Consider the following 12272-nt stretch of genomic DNA (forward strand, 5'->3'; position numbering starts at 1 on the left):
AAGCAGAGACAGGCATGGGAATTCCTAGAAACCTGGCACTCCATGAAGAAAGCCATTAATAAACACATAGAACTCAACCCCAAATACTCTCCACTACAAAGGAAGACCGGAAGTGAAGCAATCCAGCTCAATGGACTCCAGAGTTTAAAAATCAGGTGGTAAACCAACGCTTCATCGGAGGCTGCACTAAGGATGTTACCCAGCATGGTAACAAAATGTCTGTGGAACAACAAACCAGCTCGGCGAGCTAACCAACCTCAACACCCTCCAACTGCCTCTCAGGCAACGCATTTCATATTTCCACCACCCGCTGGATGAAAAAGTTATTTCTCAGAACTCTTTTAAGCCACTTGCTCTTCACCTTAAACTTGGGTCTTCTGGCCTTAGACATGTCTGCCATGGGAAAGAGATTCTCATGATCTACTCAGTATATGCCTCTCATAATTTTGTATACCTAAATCAGATCCCTTCATTTCTGAAGAAGAGTCTAGACCTGAAATGTCAGCTTTCCAGCTCCCCAATGCTGCTTGGCCTGTTGTGTTCAACCAGCTCTAGACCTTGTTATCTCTGAGTCCTTCTCAGTCTCCTTTGCCCCAAGGAAAACAAACTCAGCCTATTCAATCTCTCCTGAAAACTGAGGTTTCTCATCCCAGACAACATCCTGGTGAATCTCTTCAACACCACATCCAGTATAATCATACGGTGACCACAACTGCACACAGTGTTCCATCTGTATTCAAAGCTTCCCCGAAAGGGTCAAATATTCCTCCTAATCCATAGAAATCCCTGGTTTATCACGTACCAAAATGAAGAGGTTTCATACAGGAAGGCACCAAACATATTGAGAGACTTTGTCAGCAAAGTTGAAGTATCGGGACAAGTGCCTAAACCTCAAAACAACTCATATCCAATAATTCCTGTGTCTAGGAGAATCTGAAGATCACGTACTGGATTTATAAACCATCTCAAATCTTATTGAATCAATGTTGAACCAAGTCATCCTCCATCCCAAGTATCTACTTAAGGAGAACAAGTTGACTGCATAAGAGCTAACTTAAAAGTGTGACATATTACAATTCCGCGTCTAATAAGTAAAAGCAGGAAATACAGATGCACGGTATTAGGGGGAGAGATGGTGGTGAGTTTATTGGTATGGAATGTATCTGTTTACTAAAAGATAATAGAGAATTACTTTTGCAAGAGAAACAACAAGATTAAGGCCTTTTAGCTGTCAAAGCAGCAATCAACTATTCATATGCAGGTAGTAAGCTGAGTAAATAGAACCTTATGAATCTTACAGATCAGGGAGAAAAATTAGGAAGAATTCATGTAAGTATTAACAGGATCAAAGTAAATTTAATTAACATTGCTTGTATTATTTTACAACTGGGTTATTAGCATCCTATTCTAGGGGTCAAGCTGAATTAATGAAAACATGGTTAGACTACAGTTTCCTTGTAATTTAATGCAAATTGTCATTTAATCCAGTGTTACATTTTGCAACACTGACAACTTACAAATGTGCACCGAGTGTAACGTATCAGTGTGAGACATGCAGTGAAAATTTTCCATCCAAGAATTATTCAACCATCATCAACAGTGTAGGTGATATGTAGCTGCAGCTACAAGAATTATCAACACAAAAGTCATCTTTCATTAGCGTTGTAACATCAAAGAATTATTAGATTTCTTGACCAACTGACAGAGCACACTAATCTGAAAACACTGAAGATATCTCTGCATGTAACCAGCCTACTTTTGTTGTAGATTAGTACTTTTAAAATTGTTTAATTTATTAGATATATTTGGTTAAAATTGCAGAATGAAATTAATTTTGCTTGTTACCTCTCCCACAATTCCGCTGATTTGAATGTTATTTCTCATCTCTGTTTTGGTATTCCTTTGCACCATATCATTCCTTCAGTTGGAGAGTGAGCAGGCAACTTGATCCAATGCTTTGTCAATGCCTTGGTCTGAGAGCTGAGGATTTAAAGAGCAATAGCGGATAATAGGACTGAGGCAGCTCATAACTGGTTGATCAATGAAATGACTGCTAGAGACTAATGTCTACATGTGTTCACCAGAACCCCAATAAAAATAAATGATACATTATTAAAAATGGCAGCTACTCAAAAGACACATTTTACAGCTAGCAATTTGCACAGGGGTCCGATGACATCTGGGGTATGTTGCAATTCTATTCCGTTCAGGTTTGGAGAGAGTGATATCTCTTCCTTGAGGGATGCTGCCATGGCCAGTGTGCCCCAGTCATGCCTGCAGCTACTCAGTAAACAAATGACAGTTCAACCTTGGGGGCTCAAGTATTTCCCTTTGATAAAACATCTTTTGAATTCCAATTTTTCTATTTTAATTTCTATTTTAAGCGGGTTGATCTATCATTGAGTTACTGACAAAATGATTACGTTTGTTTTGTTGGAACGAAATAGAGAATTTTAATTCCAACTGCTGGATGGACATCGGATAGAATGAGGACAAAACCCAAGACATATATTTATCCTTGTATCTAACCCTGTTTTAACATCACTGTGTTCTTCGATAATTCATGGCAATTGGGATCTTACTGCTCGGATAGGATTCCAATGCTACTTTAATTGTCTGGTATGGATGTACCACTCAGTAAAATCCGATCAGTGTGAGTTGTGAACGTGTGACTTAAATGTAAAACATGTTTATGGATCCTGCAAAGGTTTAGAACTGCTCCTTCAAACTCCACAAATAAAACTTGCACTGTTGCTGCCCAAGTTTCCTCCCTCCCCAACCAAAATAATTCTCCCAGTTAACCCCATTCCCTCATGTATTACCTAATTGCAGGCCTGATAACGTCTAGGTCAACTACCTCAAATTTATTATTCTCATTCTTGTGTACAAATTATAACCTCACCCCTTCTTACTTCTGTAATATTCTGTAAGATGAGAGACAGGCTTTAGAGATGAGGTGAGTTACTTTCAACTCAACACTGATCATCTGACCTGTTCTTGAAGCCACAGAACCCTGTAAACTGACCCTGCTAATGAAAATAAGAAAACCATTAACAAGTTTAAATAAGCATACAGACATTTAAAAAATAAAGTAGGAACAACTTATTACAACCTCATGATGATGTTAATCAATGAAAGTTAAAACTGCACTTCAGCCTAAAACCAAACACAGGCTGAATTAATTTAAGTCATTTGGATGGGTATATGAATAGAAAGGTTTGAGAGTGATATGGGCCAAATGTCGGCAAATGGGACTAAATTTATTTAGGACTTCTGGTCAGTATGGACAAGTTGGATCAAAAGATCTGTTTCCATGCTGTACATCTCTATGGCTCTATGCCTCTAAAACATTGGTGAAGCTTGGAGCTCAGTTGAGCAATCATAAAGAGGCTATCTGACAGCTATGTCAACAAAACAAAATGGTCAACCATTTGGTTAGCTGTTTGTATGTTTATTTAGGTGAAATAAAAAGGTATGAATTGATATAACATTTCTGTCATTGAAGGTGTCATGAGTGACATGGAGTATGGAAGGAGCTTGGGCTAGACTTTTTCAACATATATTGCAAATGATTCCCAAATTTAAATGATAGTTCATGATTTTCCTGAAGGATAATGAGCCACGAGTCCTCAACAAACTGGGTTAAGATTAGACTCTGAAGTTCCGCAGACTGTGAAATGCCTACTCCTCCCTTACTTAGGAACTGGCCAGGTCAGCAGTGTAAGGTCCAGGCTTGCTACAAACTTAATTACCCTCCGCAATGGAAAATTACCACCATTGGATTGAGAGTGTAAATTCCACAACAGATCCCATACAATATTTATAAAAGTCTCCAGAGTCACCCTGACTTTAAAAGAAATCCAGTCTTTTTTCATTGCAAGTATATATATATTGCATTCCAGCAATAGAGGGTAAGCGGGGCGCTAATAAGAGTGAAAACTTAAGATAGTTAATACCAAAAATATTAATGGAATATTAGAAACTAAAAGCTGACAAATACCCATGATGGCCTACACTCTAGGGTTCTAAAAGAGGTAGCTGCCAAGATAATAGATGCTCTGGTGATGATTTTCTAATATTCCATGAATTCTACAACAGTCCCAACAGATAGAAGGTTAAAATATGTAACACCACTATTCATGAATTGGAAACAAGAGGCAACAAGGAATTACATATCAGTTAGTCTGACTTCAGTCATCAGAAAAGCGCTGAGGTTTTTTATTAATAGAATAGAATAGCAATCTGATGAAGGGTCTAGGCCCGAAACGTCAGCTTTTGTGCTCCTGAGATGCTGCTTGGCCTGCTGTGTTCATCCAGCCTCACATTTTATTATCAGCAATTTATGGTCACTTACATTTAAGAAAATACAGTGAATTGTGTATAAGTCAGCACAATTCAGCGCCATTTTAATTACGGAAATAATAAAAAGACGTAAGTGAGACAAAGTTAGGACAAAGTTCATCTTTTGTTTTCTCCATGGCAATTTGAGTTTCTAGTGTGGCTACAGGACACAACTGAAGCCACCACTGAGGATGTCAAAGCAAGGATTTCCAGACCAGACGCCCACCCTGCCAATACCAAAGTCAACACAGAAGCCACTGCACCACCATCATAGCAATGAGGGAGGGCCCGGATCCACCAAGTAACTGGCACTGCAGCATCACTCCAGCTGTCACCACTTCAGTCACCATCCAAAGCCTCCATACTATCACCATAGCCATGAGGAATGAACCAGAACCGCCAACAGCTAAGACCCACCAACATGGAAGCCTTTGATAAAGCCGTGGCCACTATGGTTGTGAAGAATGGACATCCGGATCTACCACACTTCTGCCGCCATTGCAGCAGGTCCTCGCAGACCGTCTTGCCCCACTGCAGCCACAGAAAAGAAGAAAAGGTGAACTTTGATACAAAAGAAAAATGAAAAAAATGAAGAAACAAAACAAAAATAAAACCAAAAAAGAATGTGGTCAGCCAGGTGAGCAGGAGCTGGAGAGTACAGACACAGAGCCTGAACTCTGCCTACAATGCCACCTTTGCCATCTTAATCTAAGGAAGTCTTAACAATGCACTCAGAAAATTGTAGCACGATCAGAGAAAGACAACATGGCTTTACAAAATGGAAATTGTATTTGACAAGGAAGTTAGAGCTTTTGTATACACGTGGAAGATAAAAAGACCAGTAGATGCAGTGAATGTAGGTTTCCAAAAGATGTTCACTGAGGTTGTCACACAAAATATTTCTAGGCAAGGAAAGGACATAAGGACTTGGGGCTATTAAATTGGCATGGTTAGAGAATTGATTACTGACAGGAAGCAAATAGTTAAGATAAATGGGCATGTTCAGTTTGGCAGTCTATAACTAATGAAGTGTTACCAAGATCAGTGCTGAGATCTCAACTATTAACAATCTACAGTGATTAAAGTAGCACATTTCTTATTTCACCTCTAAAACTTTGATTGCAAAATCACTCTCATTTCCCTTCGTCAAGAATCTAATTTTTCGGATGTCTTCATGTTATTCCAATTGACTGGGCGTTGCTCACATCATACAGCGTCTGACATAGAAATAGAGCCAGAAAAGAGATACAGAAGGTTAAATAGTGTACAACACGATAAAAAAAACAAACATAATATGAGAAATGATGAGGCTATTCACTTTGAAAGTTATAAAAAGAGAATATTTTTAGAAAGTTGAAACTTGCAAATGCTGATTGTTAGGGACTTGCATACAAGGAAAACAGGTACTTAGCGTAGGCAGGGTCCAGGACAGTTTGGATACATCAAACCCAAAAACCTGATACTGGGATTCTCAGAGACCTGCTAGATCAAGGCCATAGGGCCATGTCATTGTCAGGGGCAGAAGCAGCCCTGCCCCTGCATGTAGGTCCAGCAAGTTGGCGGGTAGAAATAATATTCCAACCTTTATTGCAAGGGAATTAAAGTAGTAGAACAGGTAACTGTTTCTTCAGCTGTTTAAGGTTTTGGTGAGATCACAGTAAAGTGCACAGTTTCTTCATATGTGATGAAGGACATGCTTGCATTGGCTGCAGTACGGCAAAGGATCACTGGAATGCCCTGGGATGAGAGGATTTTCCCATATTGAGAGGCTGAGTAAATTGGGGTTTAGAAGAATGGGAGGCGATGTCAATGAGACATCCAAGATTCTGAGGCAGCTTAACAGGATAGGACCTGAGAGGTGTTTTCGATTGGCCAGAAAATCCAGAACATGGGGGTACAGTCTCAGGTTAAGGGGCCAATCATTCAAGTTTACTTAAGGAAGAAAACTGTTCATTCAACGTATTATGACTACTGAATCAAAATTTTCCCTTTAAGGTAGGGGCCAAAAACCAGAGGACAAGGATTTAATGTGATTGCCGTAAGAACCAATGATGACAAGAGAACTCATTTAGCAAGTGGTTACCTTCTGAAAGTACTGCTTGAGGGTGGTCAGTTTTGGTTTTCAAAGGGAATTAGATTTTTAAAACACTAGAAGATAAGAAAGGTGGGGAAGCACAGCTGGCTGAATTACTTTCATAGGGAGCCTGCACAGACTCGAAATAGACAATCAGCCATAGGGCTGTTGTGGTGTAGTGGTAGCACCCTTGCCTTTAGGTCAGAAGGCTTGGCATTCAACTCCCAACTGCCCTTGAAGTGCATCCTGGCTTATCCAGGCAAGTTGATTTGAAAGAAAAATCTAGTTGAATTGCAGAGTAGACTGAAGGATCTACTCCTATCACTGCACAAGGTTAATAAAACACCTTTGCTACAATATATAAATAACATCTAATATTCCTATCAATAAAATGTACAATGCTCCATGTAACTGCCCTCCCAACTTTTCCTTGCACCTTCAATGGTTTTTACACTTAAACAAGCAGGTCTTTCTGCTCTTGCACCTCCTTAAAACTGTGTTCTTTATCTTCTACTTTCTCTCAGCATTCTTCCTACCAAAATGAATCACTTAACACTTCTCTGTATTAAATTTCTTCTGCCATTTGTCCACCCATCCCACCAATCTATGTCCTTTTCAAGCTCTGCACTGTGCTCCTCACAATTTACAATGTTTATAAGTTTTGTTGCATCACAAATGTTGAAATTATGCCCTGTACACCAAAATCTAGATCCTGAATACATACAGAAAGGGTAAGGGTTCCAACACTGATTCCTGGGAAATTCGAAGAGAAATTTTCCTGCATCTGAAATCATATCAGTTAACTTCTGTTTATTGTTTACTGTCACTCAGCCAATTTTATGATCCCTTCTGTTCCATGACCCTAAAAGATAATCATCTTAGTTAAAGAGAATGTAAATGTATTGGACGTAGTTCAGAGAAGGTTTTCTGGATTAATACCTGAATGGGCAGATTGTCTCATGAGGAAGGGTTGGATGTGTTAGGCTTGTATTTGCTGGAATTTAAAAGATTAAGAGGTGACTTGTTTGAAACATAAAAGTCGTGAGGAATCTTGGTGGTGTAGGTGGAGAGACGATGCTTCCCCTTTTGGGAGAATCTAGAATTAGGGATTACTGAGGTAACTTATTGTTCTCAGAAGTTTGCAAGTCTTTCAAACTCACTTCCTGAAAAGGTAAAGGAAGCAAAGTCTTTTAATGTTCCTAGACAGAGTTTGAAATATTCTTGTTAAGTAGAGGTTGAATGATTAGCAAGGATAGAATGGAATGTGGATTTGATGCTATAATCAGGTCAGCAATGATTTCATTCAATCGCAGAGCAAGTTCAAGGGGCTGAATGGACTACTCCTACTCCTGACTTGTACACTGACATGATTTGTGCAGCATCATGTTCTTTGATAATGACAGTTGCAGAGTATTATTTTAATACTTCAGCAATGCCCCCTTTTTTGACCTTAATCAGCTCCACTCCATCTTTTGCCATTTATATACCAGCTGAAGCTTTGGTTTTTTTTTAAATTTGCCCATGGGATGCAGACGTGCTTTCATTACCCATCCCTTCTTGCCCAAAGGGCAGTTAAGAGTCAACCACATTCCAGAGGTTAATGTCCAGTGGACCAGCCCAGCTCATCCCCTCCCCCCCGCTGCATCACAAAACCAGCCTAGCTCGTCCCCACCTCCGTAATCTGTTCTTCCTCTCATCTATCCCCTTCTCCCACCTCAAGCCGCACCTCCATTTCCCACCTACTAACCTCATCCCGCCTCCTTGACCTGTCCGTTCTCCCCAGACTGACCTATCCCCTCCCCACCTCCCCACCTATAGTCTCCTCTCCATCTATCTTCTCCTCTATCCATCTTCAGTCCGCCTCCCGCTCCATCCCTATTTATTTCAGAACCCTCTCCCCATCCCCCTCTCTGATGAAGAGTCTAGGCCTGAAACATCAGCTTTTGTGCTCCTGAGATGCTGCTTGGCTTGCTGTGTTCATCCAGCTTCACACTTTGTTATCTTGGATTCTCCAACATCTGCAGTTCCCATTATCTCTCTCTCTCCAGTGATTATGTGTTGGCCAGACCAGGTAAACACAGCAGATTTCCTCCCTTGAAAAAGGAAAATTTAAAGGGCATTTAGTGACATGATTTTTTTAATAACAATGGTTACACCACCAGAAAGGCTATTTGTTCCAGATTTTTATTGAATTTAAATTTCACCATCTTATAGCATCATACAGCATGGAAACAGGCCCTTTGGTCCAACTAATCTACTCCAACCATGTTCCCAAACCAAACTAGTCCCGCTTGCTTCATTTGGCTCATATCCCTCCAAACCTTTCCTAATCATGTACTTATCCAAATGTCTTTTAATTTTTGTATCTGTACCTGCATCCACGACTTCCTCTGGAAGTTAATTCCACATACAAACCATTCTCTGTGTAAAAAAAAGCTGCCCCTCACGCCCATTTTAAATCTTTCTCTTCTCATCTTTAAAATATGTCCCCTAGATCTGAATTCACCCACCCTAGGGAAAAGATTCTTGCTATTCACCTTATCTAAGCCCCTCACGATTTTATAAACATCTATAAAGTCACCCCCAACCTCCTACGCTCCAGTGAAAGAAATGCTAGCCTATCCAGCCTACCCTTATAACTCAAACCCTAATTCCCGGCAACACCCTGGTAAATCTTTTCTGAACACTCTCAAATATCATTATATCCTTCCTAGAGGAGGGTACCAGAACTGTTCACAGTATTCCAAAAGAAGCCTCACCAATGTCCTGTGCAACATTAACACGACCTATCAACTCCTATACTCAAAGATCTGAGCAATGAAGACAAGTGTGCTAAGTGCCTCTTTAACAGCCCCGTCTACATATGATGCGAATTTTAAAGAATTATGTACCTGAACTCCTAGGTCTCTGTTCTAAAACACTACTCAAGGCCCCACCATTAATTGTATAAGTTCTGCCCTTGTTTGCTCCATCTGCCTCTCCTCAGCCGATTGACCAAATTGATCAAGATCTCTTTGTAATCTTAGATAACCTTTTTTCACTTCCCACTCTACCACTAGTTTTGGTGTTATCTGCAAACATACTAACCATGCCTGCTAAGTTCTCATTCAAACTGTTTATATGAATGGCAACCAAAGGTGGACCTGATATTCAATCCTTGTGGAATCTCCTGCGATAGGATAGGAACCTATGGCCCCAGAACATTATCCTGGGCCTCTGAATTATTCAGCCAGTGACGTTACCACTTCACTGCCACCAACCCTTTCTTCTTCTCATACTTGCTCGTTACTATGCTTATGTGTTTTAATTTCATTCAAACCATTCCACAAAAATTAGTTAAATTGATATCTTTATTCCACTATTTGCAAACAGATATAAATTGTACCTAACTGTACTCAAAACACAGATTGACATTTTCTATACGTTACTAACATATTGATGAAGTTATTTCCAGAAAATTATTCCTCTTATTCTTTTAGAGTTGTAACATTTGGTCAATTAACTGACATGAAGGGTCCCTATTTTTTTTCACAAATCTACTTCAATTCACCGTTTCCTGGCATTTGTTATTTGGCAGCTTTTGAGGAACTAATCTATATTGAATTCATCCATGCAATGGAATTTTCTCTTTCTTAAACACTGTCAATGGTTCTTCTAGGTGCATTAACATTCTTTTGTGCAAGCTGACAAATGCTAAACTACATTCCTTTTCAGCTTAAATAAAATCACTGTAGACCGCAAGAAAAGGCTTTTTAAGCAATACTGATATATTGTTGCAAGCTCTAAATAGTAATTACTGCAGTTCCTAAAGCCAATCATCTGTCTTTACATTTTTTTAAGAAGTTCATTTGACACTGTTGTACTGCCATAAGAGTTCCGAAATCAGAAACAGAAAAAAACATTGAAGGAAAGGCAATATTCTGCAGATTTAAATTCAAAGCAATAATCTTTAAACTGGAGTCAAAGGTATATTTAAGAAACCCCATATTCATGTAATTTGGGGTTATTAATCAAAATAATATTATTTTAGGAAACATTTTTCCAACAGCTACAGAATATTTCCTACATTCCAGAGGGCTTCTAAAATTCTACGTTCCTACACAAAATAAATACTTCTGTATACTGTAGATCCAGTCAGGGAAGACTCATGTCTCAAGCACCTGTGAGAGATATGCAGCAATGCACAGTGGAGAAAAATCATGTGTGTATTAAAGTTTTCATTTTTTTATATGTCATGTTTTTCTCAGTAAATGCCAATTTAAATTTGAAAAGAAAGTAAAGTTTTCACAATAATGGTGAAATCTGCTGATGGCAGAGTGATGGGACATTGACTACAAGAACTTATACACCATTTTAGGAATAGAAAAATGGCATTAACTCTAATTGTCTCAGAGATAGTAGGAATTGCAGATGCTGGAGGATCTGAGAGATCAAAGGGTAGAGCTGGATGAACACAGCAGGCCAAGCAGCTTCAGAGGAGCAGGAAAGCTGACGTTTCGGGCCTAGACCCTTCTTCAGAAATGGGGGAGGGCAAGGGGGTTCGAAAATAAATAGGGAGAGAGGGTGAGGCAGATAGAAGATGGATAGAGGAGAAGATAGGTGGAGAGGACACAGATCGGTCAAAGAGACGGGGATGGAGCCAGTAAAGGTGAGTGTAGGTGGGGAAGTAGGGAGGAGATAGGTCAGTCCAGGTGGACAGTCAGGTCAAGTGGGGGTGGGATGAGGTTAGTAGGTAGGAGATGGGGATGCGGCTTGAGGTGGGAGGAGGGGATAGATGGGAGGAAGGACAGAATAGGGAGGCGGGGTCAAGCTGGGCAGGTTTTGGGATGCTGTAGGGGGAGGGGAGATTTTGAAGCTTGTGAAGTCCACATTGAAACCATTGGGCTGCAGGGTTCCCAAGCAGAATATGAGTTGCTGTTCCTGCAACCTTCAGGTGGCATCATTGTGGCACTGCAGGAGGCCCAGAATGGACATGTCATCTGCAGAATGGGAGGGGGAGTTGAAATGTTTCACGACTGGGAGTTGCAGTTGTTTAGTGTGAATCGAGCGTAGGTGTTCTGCAAAGCAGTCCCCAAGCCTCCACTTGGTTTCCCCAATGTAGAGGAAGCCGCAACAGGAACAGTGCATGTAGCATACCACATTAGCAGATGTGCAGGTGAACATCTGCTTGATGTAGAAGTCTTCTTGGGGCCTGGGATGGGGGTTGGGGGAGGAGGTGTATGGGGAGGTGTTGCACTTCCTGCGGTTGCAGGGAAAAGTGCTGGATATGGTGGGGCTGGAGGGGACTGTGGAGCGGACAAGGGAGTCACGGAGAGAGTGGTCCCTCCAGAAAGCTGATAAGGGTGGAGAATGAAAAATTTCTTTGGTAGTGGGGTCAGATTGCAGATGGTGGAAGTGTCAGAGGATGATGTGTTGGATCCGGAGTTTGGTGGGGTGTGATGTGTGGATGAGGGCAATTCTGTTTTAGTTGTTATTGCGGGGATTGGGATTGGGAATCATGAAGGATGAGTTGCGGGAAATGCAGGAGAGACGGTCAAGGATGTTCTCGACCACTGAGGGGGTAAGTTGCGGTCCTTGAGAAACGAGAACATCTGAGATATACGGGAGTGGAATGCCTAATCCTGGCTGCAGATGCAGCAGAGGCAAAGCAATTGGGAAAAGGGGATGGCATTTTTGCGGGAAGATGGGTGGAAGAAGATGTATTCTAGGTAGCTGTGGGAGTCGGTGGGCTTGAAATGGATATTGGTTTCTAGGTAGTTGCCAGAGATAGAGACAGAGAGGTCCAGGAAGGAGAGAGAGGTATTGAAGATGGTCCAGGTGAACTTCAGGTTGGAGTGGAAGGTGTTGGTGAAGTGAA

Source organism: Stegostoma tigrinum, chromosome 3, assembly GCF_030684315.1.
Source record: "Stegostoma tigrinum isolate sSteTig4 chromosome 3, sSteTig4.hap1, whole genome shotgun sequence".
Classification (NCBI taxonomy): domain Eukaryota; kingdom Metazoa; phylum Chordata; class Chondrichthyes; order Orectolobiformes; family Stegostomatidae; genus Stegostoma; species Stegostoma tigrinum.